The sequence below is a fragment of the Palaemon carinicauda genome, chromosome 13, assembly GCF_036898095.1.
Source record: "Palaemon carinicauda isolate YSFRI2023 chromosome 13, ASM3689809v2, whole genome shotgun sequence".
NCBI classification, from domain to species: domain Eukaryota; kingdom Metazoa; phylum Arthropoda; class Malacostraca; order Decapoda; family Palaemonidae; genus Palaemon; species Palaemon carinicauda.
Window position 1 is genome coordinate 83,354,588 of NC_090737.1, and position 15,000 is coordinate 83,369,587.

Below are 15,000 nucleotides of genomic sequence, written 5' to 3' on the forward strand. Positions count from 1 at the left end.
TTTTTCTGTGACTTTCATGCCTTTCGTTATCATGCTAATGTGACAAAATTTCTGGAAATTGTAAAAGCTAAGTTCCCTTTTTTTTTTTTTTTTTTTTTTTTTTTTTTTTTTGCCTAGATATTGCCAAGAAAAGTGGAGGAATTGGCCAGTTTCAGAGCAGTGGATTTCGGGTCTTGATCATGAATGGCAGAGGCAAGGGACAGTGACATTGCCCTATCAAGTAGGACAATGCCCTAGAGACTGACCATATCACATATGATCAGCGCCTAAGCCCCCCTCTTAATCTAAGCTAGGACCAAGGAGGGCCAGGAAATGCCTGCTGATGATTCAGCAGATAGACCTATAGGCTCCCCCAAAGGAACTAACGAGTTTGAGCTTGACTCGAACCCTAGTCTGGTAATCACCAGGTAAGGACGCTACCACCAGGCCACCACAACGATAAAAGACTGATGAAAATTGTTGGTTATATTGGTAACATTTCTACGAAAGAATGTTTATAACAAAATTTAATCTCTCTCTCTCTCTCTCTCTCTCTCTCTCTCTCTCTCTCTCTCTCTCTCTCGTTAAGCCTCTCAATTAAGTGATTCTCCCTCCATCACTATCCAGTGGCAGTGACCCGTCCGTTCCAGGTGTTAAAAAGAATTGACCCGTATTCCCGTGTTACAGCAACCGCCGGCCGTGTAGGAATTTCAGTGAGAGCGAATGACTCTCTCTCTCTCTCTCTCTCTCTCTCTCTCTCTCTCTCTCTCTCTCTCTGAATTGTGAGGTCCTTTTATTAATCCATATTCTATTCTATTATGCTCTTTTCGTTGTACACATTTAGAAAAAAACCGTAATTTTAATCGGAAATTCTCCGTAAAAAATATACTTTTCTTAACAGTATTTCAGTAGAATACAGGCGACCATAATTTTACCTTAATTTGTTATTATCCTGTACGGGTTGATGACCGAAATATCACTCTTTTACGTAAATATATCCGTTTTTAAAACGGTAAAAATCCTTTAATGTTGCAAAAAATTTACGGTTTTTAAATGCAAGTTTTTAACAGCGTAGATAATAATTTGGTAGTGGAATTTTAAATGTTTTGCATTTTCATTGGTAGGCCATAAGCTTGGATTGGTTGAAGTCAACATGTGGAAATATAGAAAAGGCTGGGCTCGACCGCCAGAGAGAGAGAGAGAGAGAGAGAGAGAGAGAGAGAGAGAGAGAGAGAGGGGGGGGGGAGCCCCTGAGTTTTGGCTTTGGGTTGTTCATGCTTTAATCTTACTTGCTTTTTTGTTCGTTTTTTTTTTCATACTGAATAAAGTAAAGCTATTGATTATTTAAATATTTTTTATTATAGCTTAGCCATGTATAAAGAGACACGTCACCTCACATATGTGGACGAAAATTATGTTAAGTGTGGCTCGTGCGCAAAATAATTGCAATAGAAAGTTTCCATGCATCATCAAACGGCCATGACTCGCATCCATTACGTCGGGAGTTCGAGGTTAACTTAAGCCCAATAGTTTCAATTAGTGGAGAAGCCTGAAAGCATAAAGGTTTAAAGACCGCTCATGAATGGCAGAGGCAAGGGACAGTGACAATGACCAAGCAGGATAATGCCCAGGAGACTGATCATATATACATGTGATCAGTGGCCAAGCTCTTTCTCTATCCAAGGTAGGAACTGGGAGGACCAGGCAATGGGTACTGATGACTAAGCAGTTAGACCTATAAGCACCCCCAAACCCTTATCCTTAGCTCACAAGGATGGTGAGGTTGCAGACACTACAAGAAACTATCGAGTTTGAGCGGTACTCAAAGCCAAGTCCGGCCGATCACAAGGCAGGACCGTTCCCAAAAGGCTCGGATTTTGATCGTCAACAGACATCACTTTTCCAGATATTCTCCATCAGCTATGTCCCCAACAAACATTATTCATCGCACCATTCTCCAACAGTATTCTCCTAATTCTGACTGTCCCAACACTATTCAGTATGGTCATTAAGGCATTATTTGTCCACCTTCTCCAACAGTATTCTCTAATTCTGACCACCCCCAACTGTATTCAATATGGTCATTAACACATTATTTTCCACCTTCTACAATATTCTCTAATTCTGACCACCCCCAACAGTATTCAACATGGTCATTCACGCATTATTTATCCACCTTCAACAATATTCTCTAATTTTGACTCCCCCAACATCATTTTCTAGACATTCTCCTACGGCATTCATTATGGCCGTCAACAGCATTGTCTCTGAGCGCCATCATCATCGCTATCACAACATCAAGGAACCTTTCGCATAAGTACTCATAACCATTACGTCACCTTTAGTTTGCACGGACGCAAAAGGTTACCTTTACCTCCCCGCGTCATTTACACAGGTAGCAATGTTTGTAAATGCTTTCAACTGGCCTTTACCTCTTTTTTTTTTCGTATTGTTTTCTTTTCTACTCTTGTCGGAAATGTACTCTCTTGGGTAAAGTTATTAATACTTCACTTATTTTATTTTACGAGCTGCTTTTCTGGTCCTAAACAGCAGGGGAACCTTACTCTTTACAGGACCTCCACAGTCATTTTATCATGTTCGTTCGAAAGCATTCAACATTTCGCTTTGTATATTGCTCCTTTATTGTCAAATCCACACTATCAAAACACTTTGAGAACAAGAAAGTCTTTAGTTTCTTCTTGAAAGACTTAATATCTTCAGTCTTTGGATTATTTCCAATTGTATTTAAAGGTTTGAAGTTCGCTCATGAATGACAGAGACAAGGGACAGTGACATTGGCCTAGCAAGCAGGATAATGCCTTAGAGACTGACCATATATAATCAGCGCCCAAGCCCCCTCTTCACCCAAACTATGACCAGGGAGGGTCAGGCAATAGCTGCTGATGACTTGGCAGATAGACCTTTAGGCTTCCCCAACCCCAACCCCCCAACCTTAGCTCACAAGGATGGTAAGGTTGCAAACACTAAAGGCACCATACCAGTCTGAGCGGGACTCGAACCCCTGTCTGGCAAATACCAGCCAGAGACATTATCAATCACGCCACAATAATCCTATTTTTCTCGATATAGTTTTTGCTTCTGTATCTCTAGTGTAGTATTTGATGAATGGTTGCCTGAGTTTCTTTGCCTATCGGTTGATGGATTGGTTGATATTATGTGCTAGTGTGTACGTTACCCGTAAAAATATTTTGGTAGATATGCACACACACACACATGCACACACATATTTAACTCTTCCCACCCCTCTCCGTTCCCTAACTACCACGTGTCAGTTTGGTCAATTTGTGTGAGATTGTTGTTCCCGAGTGGTTGCTATATTCAGCGTGACGAGAAAGTAATTCTGATAGGCCTATGTGTGTGGCCCTCTCCAATTTATAAAAAAAAAAAAAAAGATCGGTGTATTTGAACGTATTGTAAAGTCGTTTTTCATTTTATGATTTGGAATTGTGTGCATAACTAGTAAATGGATCTTCTTATCATTTAGATTTCATAGCTTCGAGAAACCCGTTGAGATACTACCGCTAAAGAGTTATGGGGTCTTTTGGCTGGCTAGACAGTAGTACACTGGATCCTTCTCTCAGTTACGGTTCATTTTCCCTTTGCCTAACACATAAACTGAATAGTCTGGCCTATTCCTTACACGTCCTCTTCTGTTCTCATACACCTGACAACACAGATTACCAAACAATTCTTCTTACAGCACTGTATTTGTTCAGTGGCCACTTTTCTCTTTGTAAGGGTAGAAGAGACTCTTTAGCTATGGTAAGCAGCTGTTCTAAGAGAAGGACACTCCAAAATCAAACCATTGTTTTCTAATCCTGGATAGTGCCATAGCCTCTGTACCATGGTCTTCCACTGTCTTGGTTTAGAGTTCTCTTGCTTGAGGGTAAACTCGGGCACACTATTCTATCTTATTCTCTTCCTCTTATTTTGATAAAGTTTTTATAGTTTATATAGGAGATATTTATTTTAATCTCATTATTCGTCTTCAAATATTTTATTTTTCTTTGTTTCCTCTCCTCACTGAGCTATTTTCCCTGTTGGGGCCCCTGAGCTTATAGCCTCCTGCTTTTCCAATTAGGGTTGTAGCTTAGCAAATAATAATAATAATAATAATAATAATAATAATAATAATAATAATAATAATAATAATAATAGTGCTGATCATATAGTTGGCCCATTTATTGACTTTCATCATTTGATGGGTATCATCATTATTATTTTATTATTGTTGGTATTTGTCAGTATACTAGCTTATCAGACTTTAAATTTTTACTCGTGAGTTTATATATACTGTACATACAGTATATATATATATATATATATATATACATATATATATATATATATATATATACATGTATGTATATATATATATATATATATATATATATATATAAATGTGGATAATTCATGATCGGATAATTCATGATTTTTATTATAAAACACATATCTAAAAATATAATTGACTGGTATAATCTTTTCATGCACTGAGTGACAATGACGAGTATTTTTCTTATTGATATTGACATGCAATCAATTAAATGTCATTTTATTCCATGAAGAATGTTTATTATCACAATCAGAGCTTCCGGTATAGATTCATGATCAATTATCTGAGAGAGAGAGAGAGAGAGAGAGAGAGAGAGAGAGAGAGAGAGAGAGAGAGAGAGTCCCCTACAGCTCAGCTGTACTCACACTCTGCTCTTTCTTAAATGTTATTTCTATTTTAATATGAAAATACCGCAGTTTGGAAATACAACGAAAAAAGCAGATATTCATTAGTTATTCTTAAAAATAATCTTATTTACTCCTGAAATAAAAAAGGAAACCAAAGCTCATGACAGAGTCCTGCACCGCACTATTTGCCTTTTCATAACATTTCCGGCAACATCCTAAAATTTCTTCGAACGCGTTGAAAACCGGATTTTTGTACCAAATTTTAGCCTGATTTTGACTGTTTGTTTATATCAAGGGTTCTTAAAATATTTCTGCTTTTCTATCCCTTGGGCATTTTAATTTATTCTTATGTAGCCCTAAAAAAATGTGTATTCTTTCTTCAACTAAAGCTTTTCCCGCTATACATTATTATTATTATTATTATTATTATTACTTGCTAAGCTACAACCCTACTTTGAAAAGCAGAATGCTGTAAGTCCAGGGGCTCTACAAAGGAAAATATCCCAGTGAGGAAAAGAAACAACGAAAAATAAGATATTCTAAGAACAGTAACGACATTAAAATAAATATTTCCTATGTAAATTATAAAAACTTTAACAAAACAAGAAGAAGAGACATAAGATAGAATAGTGTGCCTGAGTGTAACCCAAGAAAGCGGAAGACCATGGTACAGAAGCCATGGCACTACCCAAGACTAGAGAACAATGGTTTGAATTTGGAGTGTCCTCCTAGAAGAGCTGCTTACCATAGCTAAAAAGTCTCTTGTACACTTACCAAGAGGAAAATAGCCACTGAAAAATTACAGTGCAGTAGTTAACCCCTTGGGTGATAAAGAATTGTTTGGTAATTTCAGTGTTGTCAGGTTTATGAGGACAAAGGAGAATCTATAAAGAATAGGACAGACTATTCGGTGTATGTGTAGGCAAAGGGAATGTGAACCGTAACCAGAGAGAAGGTTCCAATGAAGTACTGTCTGGTCAGTCAAAGAACCCCATAACTCTCTAGTGGTAGTATCTCAACGGGTTGCTATCTCTTGAAAGTCTTTTCAAATTTCTTCTGTCTCCTATGTGCGCCACTGTGAGATCTTTCTCCTCCATATCTGCTGTTACACACTCCATCCCCCTTCTCTTTGTTCTCCCCCTCCTCCTCCTACCTGGAACATTCATCTCTAACATCCTCGTCCCAACATACTCCTGGTCTCTCCTCATTACGTGTCCAAACCAGTGGAGTCTCTTTTCTTAGATTTTCTTTGACACTTCTTTATGAAAAAACATAAACAATGTTATTAATATTGATATTATTTTATTGTTGAGTCTCATTCTAGATTACCTCATGTATTACATAGTACTATCTATTATTTCTAATCCAATGCACTCCATCACGAATAAAAATTCACCACATGGGGTACAAGAACCCGAAGTTTGGAACCCCTGTTCGTAATACCAGGCATCCAGTTAATTCTAATCGTCAGGCCTTCTCCAGCTTGAGGCTAAATACTACACAGTATTCTAGAAGTTTTATTCCAGATGTGACCAACATGTGGAATGATCTTCCTAATCGGGTAGTTGAATCGGTAGAACTTCAATAGTTCAAAGTTGCAGCAAATGTTTTTATGTAGAACAGGCTGACATAAGTCTTTTTTATAGTTTAAATATGACATATCTGTTTTGATGTTGTTACTGTTTTTAAAATATTCTATTGTTAATTTTTTTCTCATATCATTTATTTATTTCCTTATTTCCTTTCGTCACTGGGCTAATTTCCCTATTGGAGCCCTTGAGCTTATAGCATTTTGCTTTTCCAACTAGGGTTGTAGCTTAGCTAATAATAATAATAATAATAATAATAATAATAATAACAACAACGACGACAACAACAACAACAATAATAATAATAATAATAATAATAATAATAGTATGATGCAGTGCGGAATGACCACTGGCCACCGTAAAAAGAGTACGGACTCTTACCCAAACACCCCCTCCCCCCTCATTTATGCCTTCATTACCTCCACTCCCTTCCCCTACCTCTCCCCTACCCCTCATTCCAGCATTACTAATGCATTGCATCAAAGCCCTCTCTGCGTTGCTTCTGAATAATTCATGGCCGAAGCGGCTTGGGGTGTCCCGTAGCACGGAAAGGTATGATTTTTACGAATAGGTTGGGAGGGGGGTGGGGGGGAGGTTTTCTGTCATTTGTTTTATTAGTAAATTAACATCGTATATTTCAATGTAGGCTAAAAATATAGTCATAACTTTTATGACATGAGTGAATAGATGCATTGCGGCATGAAATACTTTGAGATTTTCTTTTTTTTTTTTTTTTTTTTTTTTGCTGACGTTGCAAATTGTGACCAGTCATTTTTTTTTTTATTGTTAGATCCCCGGGTAAAGAAATGTGTATTTGTAGTAATTGTTATTTACTTTTCAAATATATATGTGATAAGGGGTATCTATAAGCAAACGCTCTCTCTCTCTCTCTCTCTCTCTCTCTCTCTCTCTGTATATATATATATATATATATATATATATGTATGTATATATATATATATATTAAATCATTAGCATAGTCAGTCGCAGAGACTATAATTCGAAATAGCAATAGGATAACAAAATACCTGTGAAAATTTTTCAAGTTTTCTTACCAAAAGATAAAGTATTAGGACAGAATCTCTTTAACAAGGCTAGTAATTATTAAAATAGACCAAAAATTTAATCAGTATTAAAATTTCAGGAGCCTAATGCCATTAAAACATAGACTTAAATCAATTAACAGAACACACCATGCATACTGAGAAGTATAGAACAGGAAATTATAATGATCAATAAAGTTAAGAAATTAAAGTACATAGGGATGAAACATTGATTTAAAAATTCACATAGAACAAGCCGAAGCAAAAATAAAACATGGATATATGCAGAGGGACTATTATAATCTCGAGTGTAGAATCCCTTATTTTCTAGATAAAGTACAGCCATAGTTGGATAAGCATGGTGCTATAAGCCCAAGGGCTTCAACAGGGAAAAATAGCCCAGTGAGGAAAGGAAATAAATAAACTACAAGAGAAATAATAACCAAAATAATTATCTGAAGACCATTGACAGCATTACATTAGTTCTATCATACATAAAATATAAAAACTTCATAAAAACAAGAGAAAGAGAAACATGAAAGAACAGCGGGCCCGAGTGTACTCTCAAGCAAGAGAACACTAATCCATGAAAGGGGTAGACCGTGATACAAGAGGCTATGGCACTACCCAAGACTAGAGAACAATGTTTTGATTTTGGAGTGCCCTTTTCCTAGAAGAGCTGCGTGCCATAGCTAAAGAGTCTCTTCTATCCTTACTAAGAGGAAGGTAGCCACTGAACATTTACATTACAGTAGTTAACCCCTTCAGCAAAGAAGAATAAAAATATTAAAAAGCAATCTATCTCCTCCCTTCAATAGCTCAACTCTTTCCACTCCACTTAGAATTTCCAAGAGGAAAAGTATCTTTGTACCATAATGTTATCTTTCCAGTCAGTACACAACCTGCTGCCACTTCAGATGGTGATACAGTAGTTCCTCTGATTATATAAGCGAAACCAATAATTGATTTCTGTAAGATTACCTTCCAGACTTATAATAACGTACCCCGTAATATATTGACTTTCTTGAAATGTTTATGGGTAATTATTGCAAGTTTGTTCGCTCTTAATTTACGAAATGTGTAGATTAATATGTGTAGTGTGCTTTGAGTTTCACAGTGACCGATGGTTTCGTCTTCTTTGCGGCCACCCTTCTTTTGGGGAGACAGCTTAATGATAGTTATATATATATATATATATATATATATATGTATGTATAGATACATAGATAGCTAGATAGATAGTGTATACATGTTTGTATATGTATATATGTACATACAACAACAAATGCAGCCATTTATAGTCCACTGCAGAACATAGGCTTCAAACATGTCAATTCATGCCTGGTGTTTAATCAGTTATCATCGCCACGCTGGCCAAGGTGGATTGGTCACAGCAAACGCACCTAGTATGGGTGGCTCTGGCTAGTACAGCTTTGCTGATCTTGGCAGTACGGAAGCCATTTCACCACGTTAAAGCATCACAACAAATAGAGGGATATATATATATATATATATATACGAGTATATATATATATAAATATATATATATATATATATATATATATATATATATATATAATATATATATATATATATATATATATATATATATATATATATACATTATATATATATATATATATATATATATATATAGTATATCATATATATGTATATGTATACAGAGAGAGAGAGAGAGAGAGAGAGAGAGAGAGAGAGAGAGATTATGCCTGGTGAATTATGCCGAAAATACCGATTTACCGAATCATGTTCAATCTATTTAATATGGCCAATCTAATCTCCACATATTTTCCCTTCTTCACCATATGGCAATTTTTTTTTTCTCTCTCTCTCTCTCTCTCTCTCTCTCTCTCTCTCTCTCTCTCTCTCTCTTCTCGTCATAATTCTTTACATTATTTGGTTTTCAATGTCTTCATATATTATCCTTATATTACTGTTTTATATATATATTTTTTTTATAATTGACATATTCATTATTATTAAATAAACATTTCTACTTGTTTGTGCTTTTTGTTTCGTTTCCTTCTTCCTTCTCTCTTCTTATCGTTAGTTCCTTCGTTCCCATATATATATATATATATATATATATATGTATATATATATATACATATATATATATATATATATATATATATATATATCACCACGTCATTGATTGCCAGAATTTTCTTTTTTCCTTTATAAAGTTATTCCCCTTTTATTTAAGTTATTTATTTCTTATCATTGGAATATATTTGTTATCCTGTATTCACTCCTCCTGTTTTATCAGTGTTTACTTTCTACTAACTTGTAATTTATTAAAAAAAATCATATTTCACATTACATAAGATATCGGCAAAAGTCCACTGTATTTATCTTTAATATAGTTTATGTAAGAATACATTTATTTTAATGTTACTGTTCTTTAAATCTTTTATTTTTCCTAGTTTCCTTTCCGCACTGAGCTATTTTCCCTGTTGGGGCCTCTGGCCTCATAGCGTCCTGCTTTCCCAACTAGGGTTGTAGCTTTGCAAGTAATAATAATAATAGTTATAATAATAATAATAATAATATTAATAATAATAATAATAATAATAATAATAATAATAATAATAATAATGATTTTTATTATTATTATTATTATTATTATTATTATTATTATTATTATTATTACGAGACATTATATCATTCCCCAGTTATTAGCATTTTCCTTTGATAGATATTTCCGGATCATTTCCCAACTAGGAATAATAGAAAAATGATTTACTGAAATATGTAAGAAAGGTATTAAGGTTTAGGTACTGTACATACGTCTTTGCACGAACCCTTTATTCCAAACAAACTGAATGTCGTAATGAGACCCGTAATGTACGCGAAGGTACTTAATTAATAGGATTTTCATATTAGAATTACCTTTAGAAAGGTTTGTAAGCTGGTTGAGGCTTGACAGTTATTCTACTCTAGGTTCACTCTGTTAAAAGTTAACATGTCCTTTTTATTTGAGTGTGTGTGAAGTGGGTACTAGGAAGGTACTAGACTGTAATAGATATTAAGCACAATAAATATTTCTCTTGTGTACTAAAGATCAAGTGTCTGTCCACACATACTATATATATATATATATATATATATATATATATGCATATATATGTATATACATATATATACACATATACATACATATATATTTATATATATATATACATATATATATATATATATATATATATTATATATATATCAGGCCACGCTCATGGGGACAGCGAGTAGTTATACCTTGGTGAGAGCAGTATCCTGAGAGATATACTCGGAAACCACGCTCGACCACAAATTGCCAAACCAGCGTCTTCTAATTATGAAAGCGGGAGGACGTGTGAAGGGTTGCGTGTGTGCATATGTATGTTAATATTTAGACGTAATTTTAAAGGTACATATATATATATATATATATATATATATTTATAATAGGTACATATATATATATATATATTTATATATACTATATATATATATATATATATATATGAATTATTGTAAATGTATTGGAACTTTTGTGACGACTTTATACGTAGCATATGAAGCGATGGAAAAGTTCAAATGTTGAGAAACTCGGAAATTGGGAATGGTTGATAAGAAAATAATTGCTGGTGGAAAGTTGAATTATTTATTCATGTCTAAAAATGGAGGATCTTTTATTTATGAAAAGATTATGTTTGGAAGGTTATTGGTAGATGTTATGGTGATGAAAAGTAATTCAATATATAAGGAAATTGAGGGTGTTTTAGCAAACGTAAATAGAGCTTGGTGCAGTGACTGGGAATGAGGTTCACTGTGCTGCTGGTGAGTCTCCTGTATGAGGCAGTTCCTGTTGGAGAATTCATCTGGCATTCAGATTCTGTAATGCAGATGGGACTAATGATCCTTGTGTTGTCATTCTTTTCGCATTCCTCTTCTTTTTCTTTCGGCTTCTCCCATTTAGTAGTCGTCACAGCTGAGGTTTCCATTTACTTCTATCCTCTGGATCCTCCTCTGTCACACCAACTGTTAAACAAACCCGTAATTTTTATGGGAAATTCTCCGTAAAAATATACTGTTCTTAGTCGTATTTCAGTAAAATACTGGCAACCGTAATTTTACCATACTTTGTTATCATATTTTACGGGTTGGTGACCATAGTATCCCCCCCCCCCCTTTTACGTCAATATATCCGTTTTTAAAACGGTAAATGCGTGGCAACATTAATCCAGGACTTGTACCGTTTATTACGGCAAATTTTTAAGTGTGATATCTTCTCGTATTGATTCCGGTCTCGTCTAGTGTGATATTTCATTAATGAATTTTTCTCACCCTGATCCTAGGTTCAATTTATCAAACCATTCTCAGATATTTCCTCATCGAAACACAATCTTATTGGGAGACATCAATACAGACCTAGAAGGTATCTTTCGCTGGGACAGATAAGACTTGGTACGCTATCTTGGTATTTCCTGCTGGGATTTTATTTAATCTGCTTATTAGTAATAATAAGAGACGTCCATGCTAAAAACGTCTTTAGGCATTACCTAGCTAAAAGCCAAAAATTACAGCGTACTAAAATCCCATCCGTTATTCTCATCTGGCTCTTACTTGAGGAACTTGAAGGATCTCAAAATACCAAGATAACCGATTCTCATTCTTTAGGGCAAAGGAAATTTTGAAATTGATTTTGAAAAGTCTAGCTGCATGTCCTCAACACTTTTTTTTTTTTTTTTTTTTTTCATGTTTATTGTATGCGGCTCCAAGTCTTTATAACAAGCTCACGATAGTTTTAGAAAACAGTTGACAGGTACATTAAGATCAATTAAAAAAAAAACCTGGATAACTTTTTTCTGAGAATTGGCCATGAGTGAAACTTCTGTGCTTAGAAATGTAACACCGGTACAATATCAATCAGCTTTCTGGTTGTCCTTCGAAATCACAGGAAGGAAGAGAATTGGCTAAAATGATTGCGCTCTACAACTCATCTTTAGATACTTGAACAGTTTGATCAATCTCCATTGCACAAATAACTCTCCTCGTAAATTCCGCTTTTTCAACCCCGCCCCCCCCCCCCCAACCTCTTGCTGCAAACATTTTTTATTTTGAATATGTTGGCATAAATCTCTCTTCATAGTCTATAAATGACTAATCTGTTTTAACGTTTTTACTGATCTTGAAGATTTTTTTTATAATTTTTAATTATTATTTCTTATATATAATTTAGGTTGTTCCCTTTTCTCACTGGGCTAATTTCCCTGTTGAAGCCATATGACTTGTACCATCCTGCATTTCCAACTAGGGTTGTAGCTTTGTAATAATAATAATAATGATAACTAGATGGACACTCACTAGAGCGCAGACCTCCTCCGCGGCAGCTTATTTCTCGACTTTGACCTTGAACTTTGACCTTAATATGTATTAATTGTCGTGGCCTTTCATATGCTCAAATATGATCCAAGTTTTTCGTCTTTGTGACAAAAATGTCCAAACTTATGACTGATTACGTGAATTGGACATTTTGTTTAATTGTGACCTTGACCTTTGGCCTTGACTTTCCAAAATGTAATCATTTCTAGCTTTTTACATTATAGGTAATACTTGCCAGTTTTATTATTATTCTACGGTTAAAACTGTTGCCAGGAAGTTGTTCACAAAAAAACACACTCACACACACAAACAGGGGCGAAAACATAACCTCCTTCCAACTTCGTTGGCGGAGGTAATAATGATAAAATGTCTTCCCATTTTTTTTAGTTTTACTTCTATCTCTGTTAAATCCTTTTTCTTAAAATGTATTTCTCGGGACTTTTATGTTTAATCAACAAAAAACACTAAGACTAATGTGGTTGATGTGGTAACGTCCCTGACTGGTGAACGTCAGTCTGGGGTTCGAGTTCCGCTCAAACTTGTTAATTGCTTTGGTCGCTGCAACCTCATCATCCTTGTGAGCTAAGGATGGGGGTTTTTGGGGAACCTCTAGATCTACCTGCTGAGTCATCAGCAGCCATTGCATGGCCCTCCTTGGGCCTAGCTTGGTTGGAGAGGGGGTTGGGCGCTGATCATATGTATATATGGTTAGTCTCTACGGCATTGTCCTGCTTGATAGGGCAATGCCAGTATCACTTGCATCTGCCATTCATGAGCGACATTTAAACAGGGCTGGGCTTTAATTGACATGCTAAACCTAAATGCTGTAATTAAACTTAGCGGCAAAAACATTTTTCGGGAATTAATTTGATCTGACTAATGCTATTTATCTACCAACCATCTGATTATTCAGCAAGTGGTAGAATTGGTAACGAATGTCGTGAAGAAACAACAATATTTTTCTGACTTCTTTTAATTTCTTTGCTAATGTGTAGTGGAAGCTCTTGAATATGGATAGATTTTCTCGTAACGTCTTGAATCCTTCTGTATTTCGCCCTCAGAAATTGGTCCCTTTATTATGAATAATGAAGAATTCTTATTACTTTTATCTTATTGTATGAGTATATATTATTTCAATGAAAACTGTAAATGATTACTTCGAATTTTTCGTAAACCTATAGTTAAATTTACCTGTTTTCAAAGCCGTTTTTCGTTTGCATTACCAAATACCTGTATTGCTGTTAATACCAGCTAATCTTTGGTATAAAATTATGACACTTTCTCGTTAAAATACTTGTGAAAAGATAATTAATACAGCTCTTATCTTTTCAACTTGCTTAATGTAATTTTTGGCTTTGTTTTGAATATTAAAGAATATGTTCTTATTACTATGTCATATTTTATGAGTATGGCTTTGTTTTGAATATTAAAGAATATATTCTTATTACACTATCATATTTCATGAGTATATATTATGGCAATGAAAATTCTGAAAATGATTACCCCGAATTTTTCGTAAACCTATAGTCAAATTTGCCTGTTTTCAGAGCCGTTTTTCGTTTTAATCTAGTGCTGTTAATACCAGCTAATCTCTGGTATAAAATGACGACACTTTGTCGTTAAAATACTTATGAAAAGATAATTAAGATAGGTCATTTATCTTTTTCAATGTGCATAATTTCATGTATTTTTCATACCCCTATTTCGTTTGCCTCTATTGCTGTTGATACCAGCTAATATATGATATAAGATTATGACACTTCTCGTTAAAGAACATATGAAAAGATAATTAAGATAGCTCATTTATCTCATTTAATATGCATAATTTCATCGATTTTTCCGAGTCGCTTTTTGTTTGCATAAAAAAATACCTGCATTGTTGTTAATACCAGCTAACCTATGATATAAGATTATGACACTTCTTGTTAAAGAACTTGTGAAAAGATAATTAAGATAGCTCATTATCTCGTTAAAGAACTTATGAAAAGATAACTAAGATAGCTCTTTTATCTTTATCATTGTGTCTAATTTCATTATTTTTTTTTTTTGGCTTTGTTTTCCCCGACGTCCTACGCGTATAGTCCTACTCCATGCAACTGTACCTGCGTCAAGTGTGGTTCGATCCGCGCCTTCGCTTCAACAAAACGGATCTCGGAAAGACGGAATTCTCCATGAACTGGATGTTCGCGGCCAAGCTCTGGAAACCCGACACTTTCTTCATCAACGGCAAAAATTCCTACGCTCACAAAATCACCGCTCTAAACACTTTCATTCGTCTGCAGCATGATGGACAGATCACCTGG

At 34.9% G+C, this 15,000-nt stretch overlaps 1 pseudogene; it reads left to right on the forward strand.

Moving 5' to 3' along the window:
- Positions 1 to 15,000, forward strand: part of LOC137652329 (gamma-aminobutyric acid receptor subunit alpha-6-like) — a 540,044-nt pseudogene that overhangs the window by 505,192 nt on the left and 19,852 nt on the right.